The 18,451-nt window shown below is 38.8% G+C and overlaps 1 protein-coding gene across 3 annotated transcripts in view; it reads left to right on the top strand.

The window, feature by feature from the left end:
• The window catches only part of lingo2 (leucine rich repeat and Ig domain containing 2), a 290,394-nt gene that overhangs the window by 171,265 nt on the left and 100,678 nt on the right, over nucleotides 1-18,451 (top strand). For 2 of the 3 annotated variants that reach the window (XM_053631972.1, XM_053631973.1), the window contains one exon: nucleotides 12,106-12,192. The gene's annotated coding sequence lies outside the window, so the exon portion shown is untranslated. Of the gene's footprint in view, nucleotides 1-12,105; nucleotides 12,332-18,451 lie in introns of those variants that run through there. The other variant, XR_008386669.1, reaches the window with a different exon arrangement.

Genomic DNA, 18,451 nt, shown 5'->3' on the forward strand with positions numbered 1-18,451 from the left:
TCACGGCATAAACGCTACACGGCAAGTAAGATTAAGGAGAAAGTAGTGCGAAGGGACGTTTCGACTGTGCGTGTGCCACCATTTTGTCGTAGCATCAGCGGCGTGTGTCGGAGAACTCGGGCAAGGTGGAGGAGGTCCTGGGTTGAATCTGTGATGCAGCCTTAGATTAGATGTAAGGCAAGGACCGTGACGTCAGTTTGTCCAAGGGGCCGGGCTTATTCCTTCACACGAAGTTAAGACTTCCATGTGCTGCTGGTCTTTCGCTGTCTCTCTCAGTTTTAGAGGACAGGAAGTCACCTACTGCTACACTATAAATAATAAACCAGACAAAACTTTGGACTCTTGTTTCCTCTGCGTGTGTGAAAAAAAAAAAACTCGAAAGGAAATCGATTTGTTCCTTAAGACAGTCCCTTTGAACCTCCAACAGCTCGGAAGCCGAGCACCAAATATGAACACGAAGAAGTCTTACACTTTTATTATTGTCCAGGTCATCTTCTTCTTTTCTTTTTTTTTCTTCCAATCGAGTCACAGGGGTGTGAGCGAGTCTCCGTCTGTGTTCAGAGTTAAAAAAGAAAAAAACGCTGGAGTCATGGATATTTCCAGAAGCATTATTAAGGAGATTTATTGTTTATTAAGGAGGTAAAATGATGATACAAATAAAGATTTTGCTGTTTGTGTAAACGTGCGGAAATATCGGTTTGTCTGTAGAGTAGAGTGGCTCTGTCGGTCTGAGAGATGGTTACTGTCCTGGATTTGTGCTGGTGAAGCCTTTGAAGATGAAGGGGTTCTCGCATCAGGTTTGTCTTTCTTACAAACGCAGGACGTTCTCTCAGAGGAGGAGAACGTTCTCTCAGTTCCGCTAAACTCCTGATTCAGCAAGCAGCTCCTGTGTGTTAGCATGTAGCTGTGATCAAGATGAACTGCATTCATATCTCACACACACACACACACACACACACACACACTGGTCCACACACACACACGCTTTTTAACAACATGTTAAAAAGCTGTCGCATATGTACAGTAAATATGTATACTGCAAAGGTAATGGCACCCTTCATGAAAATGAGCCTGCAAATTACAACTTGTGTGAGGATGTGGGTGTCTATATTTATCTTTCAAAATTATTGGCACCACCACAAAGAATATTTGGTGGTGGTGATAATAATAATAATAATAATAATAATAATAATAATACAATGTTTATTTGAGAAGCACCTTTCATGGTTTAGTGCTTCATGATTAAAATAAAAAACGACAATAAAAGCGATAATAAAACAAAAGGTAGATCCAGATTATTATTATTATTATTATTATTATTATTATTATTATTATTATTGCTGCCGTTGTAAATTAAGGGTATTATTTAATGAAGAATAAATTTATTTTAAAACTAATATATATATTAAAATAAAAATAAAATTATTATTTTATATCCCTTTATTTATTAGCTGCATTCTGAGCATTGATTAAATTAAATAGATGGAAAGTGTAAAAAAAAAAAAAAAAAAAAAAGGATAAATATGTAAATCGGATTGAAATTCAATATAAAATTTTTACAATTCTGTACCTGCGTAAAAATTACACATGCCAACAAGCAAATAAACAAACAAACAAACAAATAAATAAATAAATAAAGCAGAGTCTGTTTTGATATTAGATTTGATCTGTCTTCTACATTATCTCGCCTATATTTATTTAAATCCATCTGCAGAAAGTAAAATGAAAAAAATTCAATAGCAGATTTACAATAAATGGAAATAAAAAGGGCATAAATAAATAAATAAATAAATAAATAAATAAATAAGCAAATAAACAAATCAATAAAAGAAATAGAGCTTTTGTCTCTGCGGTATTTGTCCCATGCCTGTGTAACAGTAGATTCTGCTCTTGATGTGTTAATTGCAGTTAACGAATATTTTTAGGACAGCATGTAAGGATCCGCTCGGCCGTGTTCGCCTCGGTGCCGCTTGTGAAGTGTTCGTACACTCTCAGCATCGCTCAGCGTTTCTCTCACCCGTTTCACTCGTGCCTTCTGATATCTGAAGTCTCTCTTCCTAAAATTCTCTCTGTATTCCAAAATTCTCATCCTGAAAGGAGGAGTGCGATGAAAAAGCTGCTGTTGAGGAGGTCGGGTTGTGCTGCTTTTGAGATGATTTCCCAGGGCAGAAATCAATGCAGCTCTTACCGAGCCCTTTTTGACCCTGGTCTTTTAATGCTCTCAGTTTGATGAGAGAGAGAAGAGAAGAGGGAAAATCCATCGCTGGATCTCGGGCCAAACATCGATCCAGACATATTTTAGGTTGAAATAATAGTTGAGTTCTGTAGTAGGAAGACTTTCGGTCTTTTACGTTATTCTGTGATGCTCCACGTGCAGTCCCTCTGAAACGTCTTTATATCTACATCGTGAAATATTCTCCTGTAAGTCATTTCTTTTTAACCGCTTGCTTTTGTTCTCTTATCTTAAAGGTTTTATGTTGTGTAGAATTCAGAATTTTACTTTTTTTAAACTAAAAATGTTTGTTTCTTCAGTGATATTAAGTGACTTTAAGGAGTTAATGACGACGTTTACACGGACAGCGGTGATCTAATTATGGACCTTATTCTGAATAAGACGTGTAATATTGTGATGAAGGTGTTTACATGAGTGGCTTTTAGAATACTCCTTTCATGTTCCTGTTTTGCGTGTTATAGAACATAGATGGATTAACGTCACACGTCATTACGTCCCCGCGCCACGCCGTCCGACGTCCCTCCAGAATTTCACGTATCGACGTACAGTTGGTCTTCGTTATGGGACCGTATACAGTTTCGGGTGTTTTTATTTTTAATTTTATGAACGCTTCGAGTGCGGTTAATTATTAGTCGTGTTATACGTGCAAATAGACGACTGATTGAACCCGTGGGCTGCGTCCCAAATCGCGTACTTACCTAAATACGTGTATTTCTCCTACTATATATCATCAATAATCGCTGTTTACATGCTAGTTTCGTCTTATTCGGGTTAATATCTGATTATTGTAAATAATGTAAATGTACTGAAACGCTGTGTCATGCTGTTATTGGAAAATAATCAACAATCACATGATGTTGAAACTGACCCTGAAGTTAACACGGCACATCCTGTTATAGGAAGTGTTTCATTCCTTTTACTTACACTGCTTCCTGTGTGCTGAGCTTCAGCTCTCAGACCATCAGCGGGACACGAGTGTGTTGATGTTAGCATGCATGCAAGAGAAAGAGAAGGAAAGAAGGAAGGAATGAAAGGAAGGAAGGAAGGAAGGAAGCATAAGAAAGAAAGAAAGAATGAAAAGAAAAGATGCTAAAAAAGAAAATGCCTGCAAGAGGAAGGAAGGAAATGTACATGCAATACAAGAAAGAAAGAATGAAAAGAAAAGATGAAAAGAAAGAAATAATGAATGAATGAATGAATGAATGAATGAGAAGATAATGAGGAAGAAAACATGCTAACATATCAGCAACACGGAATGAAGGAAAGGTACATGCAATACAAGAAAGAAAGAAAGAAAGAAAGAAAGAAAGAATGAATGAATGAATGAAAAGATGAAAAGATAGAAAGAAATAGTGACTGAATGAAAAGAAACGATGCAATGAAATAAAATGTGCTAGCATGCCTGCAAGAGGAAGCAAGGAAAGAAGGAAAGATACATGCAATACAAGAAAGAAAGAAAGAAAGAAAGAAAGAAAAAGCAAGAATGATAGAATGAATGAATGAAAAGAAAAGATGCTAAGAAAGAAAATGTGCTAGCATGCCAGCAAGAGGAAGGAAGGAAGGAAAGATACATGCAATACAAGAAAGAAAGAAAGAAAGAAAGAAAGAAAGAAAGAAAGAAAGAAAAAGCAAGAATGATAGAATGAATGAATGAAAAGAAAAGATGCTAAGAAAGAAAATGTGCTAGCATGCCAGCAAGAGGAAGGAAGGAAGGAAAGATACATGCAATACAAGAAAGAAAGAAAGAAAGAAAGAAAGAAAAAGCAAGAATGATAGAATGAATGAATGAAAAGAAAAGATGCTACGAAAGAAAATGTGCTAGCATGCCAGCAAGAGGAAGGAAGGAAAGAAGGAAATGTACATGCAATACAAGAAAGAAAGAAAGAAAGAAAGAAAGAAAGAAAGAAAGAAAAAGCAAGAATGATAGAATGAATGAATGAATGAAAAGAAAAGATGCTAAGAAAGAAAATGTGCTAGCATGCCAGCAAGAGGAAGGAAGGAAGGAAAGATACATGCAACACAAGAAAGAAAGAAAGAAAGAAAGAAAGAAAGAAAAAGCAAGAATGATAGAATGAATGAATGAAAAGAAAAGATGCTAAGAAAGAAAATGTGCTAGCATGCCAGCAAGAGGAAGGAAGGAAGGAAAGCTACATGCAACACAAGAAAGAAAGAAAGAAAGAAAGAAAGAAAGAAAGAAAGAGCCCAGCTTAATTTGGCGTGTCTCTGAGCTTTTCAGACATTCCACCATCCCCAGTCTGGATTTTATTTCCAGCTCGTGATTTAGCATTAGCATTTAGCCCAACTTTAACACATTTTAACACGTTAATGACCAATCCTGGTCATGAGCATTAAATTTAACAAAGCTGACGAGAAAACATATATTACAAGTGTTTTATCCATTTCAGGTTTAATCCCGACTCTGTTTTAAAGTGTACTTTTAAATGTCAGAGCAATTTGTCTGTCGAGAGGCGAGCGCTGTATCCCTGCTCCGAAAAGAACACTCTGGAGCAATTTTAGAATGGAAAGCATTCATGAACAGCTTTCTAAAAGCACAAACAAACTATGCTTCTTTTTTTCTCTCTAAGAGAAAGCTATTTCTTGTTCCAGTGCTAATGGAGGAATGATAAATTTAGCCCGTGTTGACTCCGCTGCTGACGCCTGCAGGTAAAGAATCCAGGCGAGGGCTTGAGGGGAAAATAAACTACATTTCAGAGTTCATTTTTATTTCAGAAAGAAACACAGACTTTCAGAACGTTCTGTCCGGCCAAGCAGCACCGCAGGTCAGATGTCCGACCCCCCACGCAAAAAAAAACCCCACAGAGAAATCAATGTACTGCTGATGAGCTGCTTTACAATCCTTAAAGTGTCTTAAAGTATCATAGCACTGTTTCAGTATCCTGGAAAAACAGAGAGCAGAGGTCATTATATTAAGGCCGGGTTGTTAAACACATGGAGCGTGGACCGGGACCGGGCTCATCTAGACTGATTTAGAGTCTGTGCTCTAAATGAAATTCATCTCGAGGACCATAACGGAATAGAAAGAATGTGTTTTTTTTTTTTTTTTAAAAGAGCGGGAGGTAAAATAAAGCCATGAACTCAGCTACCGGCTAAATCACGTGCTAATAATTTAACGCTTCACTAGCAAGTACAAATCAAAACACCGTAACTTTATGTGTGGAGAAATGTGGATAAAGAGTATCGAGGCCCATCCGAGAGAAATGGACCAGGAAGAAAGAAAAGAAAGAAAAGAAAAAAAAAGATGCATACATAAGTGATGAGAAAGAAAGAATGTGAGAGAAAAAAAAAGAAAAGAAAGAGAAGGAATGAAAGATGAAAGGAAATTAGATAGGTAGAGAAGTTGGATACAATAAAATGTAATAAAGAAAGAAAGAAAGAAAGAAAAAAGAAAGAAAAGATGCTAAAAAGTATGCAAGAGAAAGAAAGAAAAGGAAGGAAGGTAGGAAAGAAAGAAAGAAAGAAATAAAGAAAGGAAAGATGCATGCTAGAATGCATACAAGAGAAAGAAAGAATATAGGAAAGATGCATGCAAAAGTGATAAGAAAGAAAGAATGTGAGAGAAAAAAGAAAAGAAAGAGGAGGAAGGAAAGATGGAAGGAAGGTAGATAGGTAGAGACGTTTTATACAGTAAAAAGTAAGTAAGAAAGAAAGAAAGAAAGAAAGAAAAGATGCATGCTAGAATGCATACAAGAGAAAGAAAGAGAAGGAAAGAGGGAAGTAAGGTAAGAAAGACAGAAAGAAAGAAAGAAAGAAAGAAAGAAAGAAAAAAGAAAGAAAAGATGCTAAAAAGTATGCAAGAGAAAGAAAGAAAAGGAAGGAAGGTAGGAGAGAAAGAAAGAAAGAAAGAAAGAAAGAAAAGATCCATGCTAGAATGCATACAAGAGAAAGAAAGAATATAGGAAAGATGCATACAAAAGTGATAAGAAAGAAAGAATGTGAGAGAAAAAAGAAAAGAAAGAGAAGGAAGGAAAGATGGAAGGAAGGTAGATAGGTAGAGACGTTTTATACAATAAAAAGTAAGAAAGAAAGAAAGAAAGAAAGAAAAGATGCTAAAAAGTATGCAAGAGAAATAAAGAAAAGGAAGGAAGGTAGGAAAGAAAGAAAGAAAGAAAGAAAGAAAGAAAGAAAGAAAGAAAGAAAAGATGCATGCTAGAATGCATACAAGAGAAAGAAAGAGAAGGAAAGAGGGAAGTAAGGTAAGAAAGAAAGAAAGAAAGAAAGAAAGAAAAGATGCATGCTAGAATGCATGCAAGAGAAAGAAAGAAAGAAAGAAAGAAAGAAAGAATGTGAGAGAAGAAGAAAAGAAAGAGAAGGAAGGATTGCGTTCAATTCAATTCGATTTTTATTTGTATAGTGTTTTTAACAGTATAAGATTAACATTTAACATTGTCTCAAAGCAGCTTTACAGAAACATATAAACACAGGATGGAGATTTTAAGTGAGTGAATTTATCCCTATTGAGCGAGATGGTGGAGACGGTGGTGAGGAAAAACCCCCTGAGATGATATGAGGAAGAAACCTTGAGAGGAACCAGACTCAGAAGGGAACCCGTCCTCATCTGGGTAACGACGGATAGTGTGAGAGTAAAAGAAAGCTCATTATGGTTTAATATGAAGTCTGTTTGTTGATCTAGTCCACTGTTCACTAAAGGAGACCTGAGTGTAAAACTGCGTGTGGTAATTGCAGTCCCAAGGCCATCGCAGCAACCGTAGTCCCAGCAACCACAGCGAGAACGTCCATGTGGAATTGGAGTAGATGAAAGCTCCATCCTGTGTGTGTGTGTGGAGTTTGCATGTTCTCCCCGTGCTGCGGGGGTTTCCTCCGGGTACTCCGGTTTCCTCCCCCAGTCCAAAGACATGCATGGTAGGCTGATTGGCGTGTCTAAAGTGTCCGTAGTGTATCAATGGGTGTGTGTGTGTGTATGTGATTGCGCCCTGCGATGGATTGGCACCCTGTCCAGGGTGTACCCCGCCTTGTGCCCCATGCTCCCTGGGATAGGCTCCAGGTTCCCCGTGACCCTGAAAAAGATAAGCGGTATAGAAGAGCTCCATCCAGAGGTAGGGCATCAGAACGGATCAGGCAGGTCAGAAGTGCAGAAAGGATCAGCATCTCTAGCATCTCCAGAAAATCGTGTGTAGCTTGACAGAAGGAGAAAGGGAGAGATTGTTAAGGCTGTGCTTTTTGTAAAAGAAGGTCTATTGATTGGCTTGAGTACACAAATATGTTTTCAGCCTGGACTTAAACACTGAGACTGTGTCTGAGCCCCGAACACTAATTGGAAGACTGTTCCATAACTGTGGGGCTCTATAAGAGAAAGCTCTTCCCCCTGCTGTAGCCTGCACTTCACTATAGCCTGCACCTTTTGAATGAGAAGTTGCATACAATAATAAGTAAGAAAGAAAGAAAGAAAGAAAGAAAGAAAGAAAAAGATGCTAGAATGTATGCAAGAGAAAGAAAGAAAAGGAAGGATGGATGAAAGGTAGGAAGTATGCATACAAAAGTGATAAGAAAGAAAGAAAGAATGTGAGAGAAAAAAAGAAAAAAGAAAGAGAAGGAAGGAAAGATGGAAGGAAGGTAGATAGAGAAGTTTCGTACAATATAAGTAATCGAAAGAAAGAAAGAAAGAAAAAGATGCTAGAATGGATGCAAGAGAATGAGAGAAAATGAAGGAGGGAAGGAAGGAGGAAAGAATGAAAGCAAGTAAGAAAGAAAGACTCGCACTGTGTACACCCGCCCTTATTCTCATCGTTTATTTGAAGAGTTTCTTGTTGTTCAGTCGTCGTTTGTTTGTGTTTATATAAAGTGTGTATTTTATAAGAAGTTAAAACGGCGGTAGAACTGTACCCCTCCGGTGGCTTTTATTTAATTACACACACGTCACAGTAAAAAACGCTGTAAATATTAATTACACTAACTACCTGACAACGCTTTCTTTCTTCTTTTTTTTCTTTTTTTTTTTGTTACAGTTTGCAATTTGATCAATAACGTGCTGAAACCAGACACTTAAAACCATGTGATGGACGGCTAAATAAATGAATTGTCACAACAAACCGCTGAAGCGTCTCAGCAGCGATGTGTTCAGTCACGCATCCGTGCCATAATAGAGCTTTTAATCATAAAGCAAAGGCGTATTAATCTCCCTCATCGGTGAAGAATGCTAAGCTGTAGGACCATTTATTTATTTATTTCTTTATTTTATTTTATTTTTATTTCGCCGAATACCGGTGCTCTTATTTATTTTACTCAAATGGCTCTCATTTCTAATTCGAAGGACTTCATGCAATGTGCAGATGTAAGGTGTTATTACAGTAAGGGAATCTGTATAGCATTACTCAGTATTCAGTGAAATGGATGTAATACGTAACAAAGGCGTGTGAGGTCAGATCAGCATTATATGTGCTACAAGACCCCTTAAAAGTAATGTCTATAATTCATAAAGAGCGTGAACTCTATGAAATATCAAGCGATCCTCAATACGCTGAAAGAGAACGGAAAATGTATTCCCTTTTCAGATTTAGTTTTTTTTTTTTTCCAGCAGGTCCGTTGATATTAGTTGGGTGCGGGGAAACAAGCTTGGGCTTGCGACGATCTGAAGAGGGGATCTTAATGAGGGGGTCTTAATAATGGGATCCTAATGAGGGGATCTTAATGAGGATATTAACAAGTGCATCTTAAAAAGTTGATCCTAACAATGGGATCCTAATAGAAAAAGGATCTTAATAGGGGGACCTCAATTTGGGATCTTAATGACGATCTTAAGAAGGGGATTGTAACAAGTGAATTTTAAAAAGTGATCTGAGCCAGGGGATTTTTAATTGAAGTCTATGCAAGAGGATCTTAGTGATGTGACTTGAATAAGTGGATCGAAATGAGAGGATCTAAATGAGGGGATCTAGTCAAGAAGATCTTAATGGGGCTATCAAAACGAGAGGATCTTAATGGTGTGACTTAAGAAAGTGGATCTAAATGAGGGGATCTAGTCAAGAAGATCTTAATGGTGCTATCAAAACGAGAGGCTCTTAATGGTGTGACTTGAACAAGAGGATCTAAATGAGGAGATCTAGACAAGAAGATCTTAATGGGGCTATCAAAACGAGAGGATCTTAATGGTGTGACTTAAGAAAGTGGATCTAAATGAGGGGATCTAGACAAGAAGATCTTAATGGGGCTATCAAAACAAGAGGATCTTAATGGTGTGACTTAAGAAAGTGGATCTAAATGAGAGGATCTAGACAAGAAGATCTTAATGGGGCTATCAAAACAAGAGGATCTTAATGGTGTGACTTAAGAAAGTGGATCTAAATGAGGGGATCTAGTCAAGAAGATCTTAATGGGGCTATCAAAACGAGGATCTTAATGGTGTGACTTAAGAAAGTGGATCTAAATGAGGAGATCTAGACAAGAAGATCTTAATGGGGCTATCAAAACAAGAGGATCTTAATGGTGTGACTTAAGAAAGTGGATCTAAATGAGGAGATCTAGACAAGAAGATCTTAATGGGGCTATCAAAACGAGAGGATCTTAATGGTGTGACTTAAGAAAGTGGATCTAAATGAGGGGATCTAGTCAAGAAGATCTTAATGGTGCTATCAAAACGAGAGGCTCTTAATGGTGTGACTTGAACAAGAGGATCTAAATGAGGAGATCTAGACAAGAAGATCTTAATGGGGCTATCAAAACGAGAGGATCTTAATGGTGTGACTTAAGAAAGTGGATCTAAATGAGGGGATCTAGACAAGAAGATCTTAATGGGGCTATCAAAACAAGAGGATCTTAATGGTGTGACTTAAGAAAGTGGATCTAAATGAGAGGATCTAGACAAGAAGATCTTAATGGGGCTATCAAAACAAGAGGATCTTAATGGTGTGACTTAAGAAAGTGGATCTAAATGAGGGGATCTAGTCAAGAAGATCTTAATGGGGCTATCAAAACGAGGATCTTAATGGTGTGACTTAAGAAAGTGGATCTAAATGAGGAGATCTAGACAAGAAGATCTTAATGGGGCTATCAAAACAAGAGGATCTTAATGGTGTGACTTAAGAAAGTGGATCTAAATGAGGAGATCTAGACAAGAAGATCTTAATGGGGCTATCAAAACAAGAGGATCTTAATGGTGTGACTTAAGAAAGTGGATCTAAATGAGGGGATCTAGTCAAGAAGATCTTAATGGGGCTATCAAAACAAGAGGATCTTAATGGTGTGACTTGAACAAGAGGATCTAAATGAGGGGATCTAGACAAGAAGATCTTAATGGGGCTATCAAAACAAGAGGATCTTAATGGTGTGACTTGAACAAGAGGATCTAAATGAGGGGATCTAGACAAGAAGATCTTAATGGGGCTATCAAAACAAGAGGATCTTAATGGTGTGACTTAAGAAAGTGGATCTAAATGAGGAGATCTAGACAAGAAGATCTTAATGGGGCTATCAAAACAAGAGGATCTTAATGGTGTGACTTAAGAAAGTGGATCTAAATGAGGAGATCTAGACAAGAAGATCTTAATGGGGCTATCAAAACGAGAGGATCTTAATCGTGTGACTTGAACAAGTGGCTGGGGCTATCAAAACGAGAGGATCTTAATGATGTGACTTAAGCAAGTGGATCTAAATGAGAGGATCTAAATGAGAAGATCTAGAAAAGAAGATCTTAATGGGGCTATCAAAACAAGAGGATCTTAATGGTGTGACTTGAACAAGTGGATCTAAATGAGAGGATCTAAATGAGGAGATCTAGTCAAGAAGATCTTAATGGGGCTATCAAAACGAGAGGATCTTAATGATTTGAATTAAGCAAGTGGATCTAAATGAAGGGATCTAAATGAGAGGATCTAAATGGGGGGATCTTAATGATGTGACTTGAACAAGTTGATTAAATGAGAGGATCTAAATGGGGGATAATGGGGGGACCAAAACAAGCCAAGCTTAATAAGTGGATCTTAATGGGGGATCTAAATGCGTGGTTCTTATCCAAGGGATCTCAATGAGTGGGGCTTAATGAGGGGATATTAACAAAAGGGTCACAATAATCCGAAATGAAAGGGGATCGTAACAGGAGGATCAGTGGGCTACATGATAAACCAGAAGACATGTACTGCGCTTGCACTGCTTAAACGGCGACTAATAGACCTCACCGTCAAACCGAATTTTACATAAGTGTCCAAAAACCAACTTTCTATCCCTTCTTTATTTCAATTGATCCATTTTTTTTCTCTGTCTGGTTTGTCCTCGGCAGCTTTCATTAGCAATTCAGAGCTAGCTTTTGCATAATGCCCCGTGTCTCTGTCTTCCATCTCCTACTGGCCCACTCACAGAGCCTCATTAGTGTCTTTCTTCTCAGACGTACCGAGGGCAAGAGGGTGAGAGCGAAATGTGATTTATTCAGGATAGATAGAAATCACATGCACGCGCACACATACATACACACACACACACACACACACACACACACACACACACACACACACACACACCATCTGACCGTAGGCTTCAGATGTGACTGAGTTTGTCCACTGGATAATGATTTCATAAAGTGGCCTGATTTTCTCTTTACATCTCAGTGAATCAAGCCTGCACCCTGTCTGTGCTCAAATTCCTACAAAACATACGACAAGTTCCGTTCCGTTTCCAAAGTTTCAAGAATAAAGCCCAGCGTGAATTTTTATCCAGTCCCCTTCAGAGCCCCTTTTTTTTCCCCAATATTTTTGAGTGGAATCTTAATCTTTTTATCATTTCAACATATTTCGTTTTTGTTTTTATTTGCTGTGTTTACAACACAACCATAGAACAGTTTGTTTGTGTTTAATTGTTACAGTATTTCATTTTTTGTGCACTTGCGTTTTTTTTCTCTCTCCCAGATCTAAACATCGGCACTGAGGAAACGTGACATTACTGATGAGCAGGAAACTACGCCATGGCTGAAAGGAAGATCATTTTTCTATGTGGTGAGTCTGAAGAACTCTAACACTACAAACACACAAGTGATGATCAGCATGCTCTGCACACTCTACATGCTCTATATGTTCTACACGCTCTGCACACTCTACATGCTCTATATGTTCTACACGCTCTATACACTCTACATGCTCTATATGTTCTACACGCTCTACACACTCTACATGCTCTATATGTTCTACACTCTCTACACACTCTACATGCTCTATATGTTCTACACGCTCTATACACTCTACATGCTCTATATGTTCTACACGCTCTACACACTCTACATGCTCTATATGTTCTACACGCTCTACACACTCTACATGCTCTATATGTTCTACACGCTCTACACACTCTACATGCTCTATATGTTCTACACGCTCTACACACTCTACATGCTCTATATGTTCTACACGCTCTATACACTCTACATGCTCTATATGTTCTACACGCTCTATACACTCTACATGCTCTATATGTTCTACACGCTCTATACACTCTACATGCTCTATATGTTCTACACGCTCTACACACTCTACATGCTCTATATGTTCTACACGCTCTACACACTCTACATGCTCTATATGTTCTACACGCTCTGCACACTCTACATGCTCTATATGTTCTACACGCTCTGCACACTCTACATGCTCTATATGTTCTACACGCTCTACACACTCTACATGCTCTATATGTTCTACACGCTCTATACACTCTACATGCTCTATATGTTCTACACGCTCTGCACACTCTACATGCTCTATATGTTCTACACGCTCTGCACACTCTACATGCTCTATATGTTCTACACGCTCTACACACTCTACATGCTCTATATGTTCTACACGCTCTGCACACTCTACATGCTCTATATGTTCTACACGCTCTACACACTCTACATGCTCTATATGTTCTACACGCTCTACACACTCTACATGCTCTATATGTTCTACACGCTCTACACACTCTACATGCTCTATATGTTCTACACGCTCTATACACTCTACATGCTCTATATGTTCTACACGCTCTATACACTCTACATGCTCTATATGTTCTACACGCTCTACACACTCTACATGCTCTATATGTTCTACACGCTCTATACACTCTACATGCTCTATATGTTCTACACGCTCTGCACACTCTACATGCTCTATATGTTCTACACGCTCTATACACTCTACATGCTCTATATGTTCTACACGCTCTACACACTCTACATGCTCTATATGTTCTACACGCTCTATACACTCTACATGCTCTATATGTTCTACACGCTCTACACACTCTACATGCTCTATATGTTCTACACGCTCTACACACTCTACATGCTCTATATGTTCTACACGCTCTACACACTCTACATGCTCTATATGTTCTACACGCTCTACACACTCTACATGCTCTATATGTTCTACACGCTCTATACACTCTACATGCTCTATATGTTCTACACGCTCTATACACTCTACATGCTCTATATGTTCTACACGCTCTATACACTCTACATGCTCTATATGTTCTACACGCTCTACACACTCTACATGCTCTATATGTTCTACACGCTCTACACACTCTACATGCTCTATATGTTCTACACGCTCTACACACTCTACATGCTCTATATGTTCTACACGCTCTATACACTCTACATGCTCTATATGTTCTACACGCTCTATACACTCTACATGCTCTATATGTTCTACACGCTCTATACACTCTACATGCTCTATATGTTCTACACGCTCTATACACTCTACATGCTCTATATGTTCTACACGTTCTATACACACTCTATACACTACACGCTCTATACACACTCTATACACTGTATATGTTCTACATGCTCTATTTACATATATGCTATATATGCTCTATGTGCTCTATACACACTCTACACACTCTATAAACTATATATGCTCTACATGCTATAAACACTATATACACTCTACACGCTATATATATATATATATATATATATATATATATATATATATATATATATATATATATATATATATATATATATATATATATAATAAAGACTTAGGACATGCTGTTATAGGAAATAATCAACTTCAGGGTGTTAACAGTAAGTGAGAAATTGACCTCAGGGGTCAAGGTCATGTTGTTTACACTACAACACTTTTATAGTCATGTTTCTAGATTTTATGACTCATTTCTCTATGACTGCTAATATCAGCGCTCTGGAGTTACAGTGGATTGCATCACAGATGGAGAACATCTGAGGACAAAGATCTCTCTCTCTCTCTCTCTCTCTCACACTATTCTGTACACACATTCACCAGCTGAGATATACAGTAACTTGACCAAAGTGCTAGCTTACACAGATTCATTCCAGAAACTACAATAGCACAATGATCCGCTGTGTTTTAACTAGCTAGCTGTATTCAGAGGTGTGAATAAACAAAGAACAATGACTTTATTGGTTTTTAAATGTAAGACCGTTCTTCAATTTCTTCTCACTACATTTACAAACATCGCTGCATACATTTCATTTGAATCATATATTCATGAATTCATAAGGTGACTTTTTAGCCTCAGACATAGCCAGATATAGCCAGTGGGTGTTTTCTTATTTCAAACCTGAGGCAAACAAACAAAAAAAAAAAACAGCCATGGTAGACTCTTTGAAAGATTTGAATGATTATGAGTACGAGTAGCAACTAAGTATGCTCGAGAGTATGTGAGGGATCACATACTACCACTCCGAACAGGGAATAATGAGGCCCGTATATGCGCTGTAACCCTTTGGCAATCGATACACCTTAGATTTCGAATCAATATTTTCCTGTGAGGGACTCATTGTTAATTTTATGTCTCGGGATCGTGTGCTGGATCAAAAGATATCCCTTTATAAATATCACATAAGTGCAAAGCAAAGATCTAAGAAGGAAAAATATGAAATATTAAAATGTTCAGGTCTGAGAGGTTTACAGATCCACACACAGCTCAGGATGCTGCTAATCATTGATTGTTTTGTTTTGTTTTTTTGTGAAAGAAAAAGCTTGGCAAGCTTTCATGGTGAAGAAACCTTCTGTTAAAACCCACACCTGCATTTAACCTACTACACATTGCATCACCTGCTTCTACCTTCACTTGATTTACTTCACATCACATAATATATGGTGGTCCCTTCTCATTGATGGACAGGGTATTGAGACAGGGCCAATATATTGTTCAACAGGTGGCACCACTGATTCCCCTTTCACGTCACAGTTCCTGTGGTGTTTGTTATTGTCGGTATTTTGGACCATATTCGAACAACTGAATATATTTAAACCTGTGATTTGCAGCTGAACTTCTACTAAGTAATTACGTTGTCATCGAGGCTACAAGCTACTCCAACGTTTACAACGTTGCCATACCTGAATCAGAAGTCCATGCTTCGTGATCTGACACCAGACCGGCTGCCTCTTTAGCATTCAGGACAGATTGCACAATGCAATAAAATGCGCCGAGGCCTCAGTATCTATGATTTACTACAGTTTTATAGAGTAAGAACTGCTTCCTGGGAAAAGTTCCAAACTCTGAAATGACATGCAGCGGAAGCAGGTCTTTTATCCAGAAAATCTTGTGTTCAGGGCGTTTAATACGGTAGTTCAAGGTAACAGGATGTTTGGAGCAGGTTCCTAAACAGAGCCAGTAAAGTCAAATTTAACTGCTTAGTGATCATATGTGCTAAGAAATGATACTTAAGGGAAAGTATAAAAGCATAATAGCACATGTTCAGTAAGAATTCGGTTTGTTTTTCTTCTTCTACATCTCCAGCAGGCAACTTTAAACAATCTGGTTGTCTAGGGTGCTCAGACTACTGAGTTATCCAGCATTGGTCTATAAACCATGGCTGTGTAGAGATGCTAAGCTTTTTGCGCTTCGCTCAGCACATAGTTGGTGCATTGGTACATCATCTAGACACACTGTAGATTAGCGACTGGTTTGGAAATCATCCACATAGTCTAATGAATGTGTCTCATGTTAGAATGAAAATTAGGCTGCCCTTGTCATTGCTATTTGGGTGTGGAGCTGGAAGTCCTTGTCAGCATTTTTTATTTTTATTTTGCAAATATCATGCATAAATGAATAAATAACTCAGTAGGTTGTGGAGCACAGTGAGAATCCAGTTGTCCTACATGCATGTGCAAAGGGTGAATTAGCTCCTCTGGTGGTCATTAGCGAACATGATTAACTTTGAATGCAGATGCAGGCAAGATATCAAACCCAAGCAGAGGTCAAGTTCATAACTAGACAGATGATCTATAAATCTAATTGATGATTGAAGTGTGCGAGCAATAAATGTGCAGTTGTATATGTGATAAATGTTAATTACTATTCTATATGTGATAAATGTCACAGAGACTTTAGAGTGGTTCATCGATGGTTCATCATGCGCAAAGTGGAGGAATCGTCTCACTATCACAGATGAGAGATTACACCAGCTCATCAATTAGCACCATGTAGGAAGGTGGTGGGTTTTAATTAAAATTGGATTTCAAACCATCTCTTAAGTGTCACAGCATTGAGATAAACATTCGAATCTATAGTTTTTTAATTTCGGAATTAGCATATGAATTTGTGAAGCTTAAAGATGTCCGTAGTGAATCTTCTCTGATTAGAGGAAAGGAGTCATGTTGATGCAGCAATACCTGTGAAACACAGATAAAGCTGACAAATGTGAAAGACGATCGTGCAGAAATCTGCATGGAAATGAAAAATAGTTTCAGTACGTCACGATCACTCTAAGAGGACGTTCATCCAGAACACCTATCTGTTTGGTTTATTAACACATATATTTAAGGAAAAAAGTATTGTTCAACTTGTTGCTAAGCATAAAGAGTAAGTGTAAAACCCTATTAGATAATGTATAGATAATCACCAGCAAAGGTGTGTTTCTGCATTAGTTGTGTGGCCAGTTGAAGCGGTGTGTGTTTGCATGTTGGTTGTGTGGCCAGTTGAAGTGGTGTGTGTTTGCATGTGGGTTGTGTGGCCAGTTGAAGCGGTGTGTATTTGTGTGTGGGTTGTGTGGTCAGTTGAAGTAGTGTGTGTTTGCATATTGGTTGTGTGGCCAGTTGAAGCGGTGTGTGTTTGTGTGTGGGTTGTGTGGCCAGTTGAAGTGGTGTGTGTTTTTGTGTGTTTGTATACAGGTTGTATGGCCAGTTGAAGCGGTGTGTGTTTGTATGTGGGTTGTGTGGCCAGTTGAAGCGGTGTGTGTTTGTGTGTGGGTTGTGTGGCCAGTTGAAGCGGTGTGTGTTTGTATACGGGTTGTGTGGCCAGTTGAAGCGGTGTGTGTTTGTGTGTGGGTTGTATGGCCAGTTGAAGCGGTGTGTGTTTGTATACGGGTTGTGTGGGCAATTGAAGCTGTCTGTGTTTGTATACGGGTTGTGTGGCCAGTTGAAGCGGTGTGTGTTTGTGTGTGGGTTGTATGGCCAGTTGAAGCGGTGTGTGTTTGTGTGTGGGTTGTATGGCCAGTTGAAGCGGTGTGTGCTTGTATATGGGTTGTGTGTGCAGTTGAAGCGGTGTGTGTGTGCATGTTGGTTGTGTGGCCAGTTGAAGTGGTGTGTGTTTTTGTGTGTTTGTATGTGGGTTGTGTGGCCAGTTGAAGCGGTGTGTGTTTGTGTGTGGGTTGTATGGCCAGTTGAAGTAGTGTGTGTTTGTATATGGGTTGTGTGGCCAGTTGAAGTGGTGTGTGTTTTTGTGTGTTTGCATACGGGTTGTATGGCCAGTTGAAGCGGTGTGTGTTTGTGTGTTGGTTGTGTGGGCAGTTGAAGCGGTGTGTGTTTGTATGTGGGTTGTGTGGCCAGTTGAAGCGGTGTGTGTTTGTATACGGATTGTGTGGCCAGTTGAAGCTGTCTGTGTTTGTATACGGGTTGTGTGGGCAGTTGAAGTGGTGTGTGTTTGTATACGGGTTGTGTGGGCAGTTGAAGCGGTGTGTGGTTGTATACGGATTGTGTGGGCAGTTGAAGCGGTGTGTGGTTGTATATGGATTGTGTGGCCAGTTGAAGCTGTCTGTGTTTGTATACGGGTTGTGTGGGCAGTTGAAGCGGTGTGTGGTTGTATACGGATTGTGTGGCCAGTTGAAACGGTGTGTGTTTGTATATGGGTTGTGTGGCCAGTTGAAGCGGTGTGTGTTTGTATACGGGTTGTGTGGCCAGTTGAAGCGGTGTGTGTTTGTGTGTGGGTTGTGTGGCTAGTTGAAGCGGTGTGTGTTTGTATACGGGTTGTGTGGGCAGTTGAAGCGGT

Source organism: Ictalurus furcatus, chromosome 8 (genome assembly GCF_023375685.1).
Source record: "Ictalurus furcatus strain D&B chromosome 8, Billie_1.0, whole genome shotgun sequence".
Taxonomy (NCBI): Eukaryota; Metazoa; Chordata; class Actinopteri; order Siluriformes; family Ictaluridae; genus Ictalurus; species Ictalurus furcatus.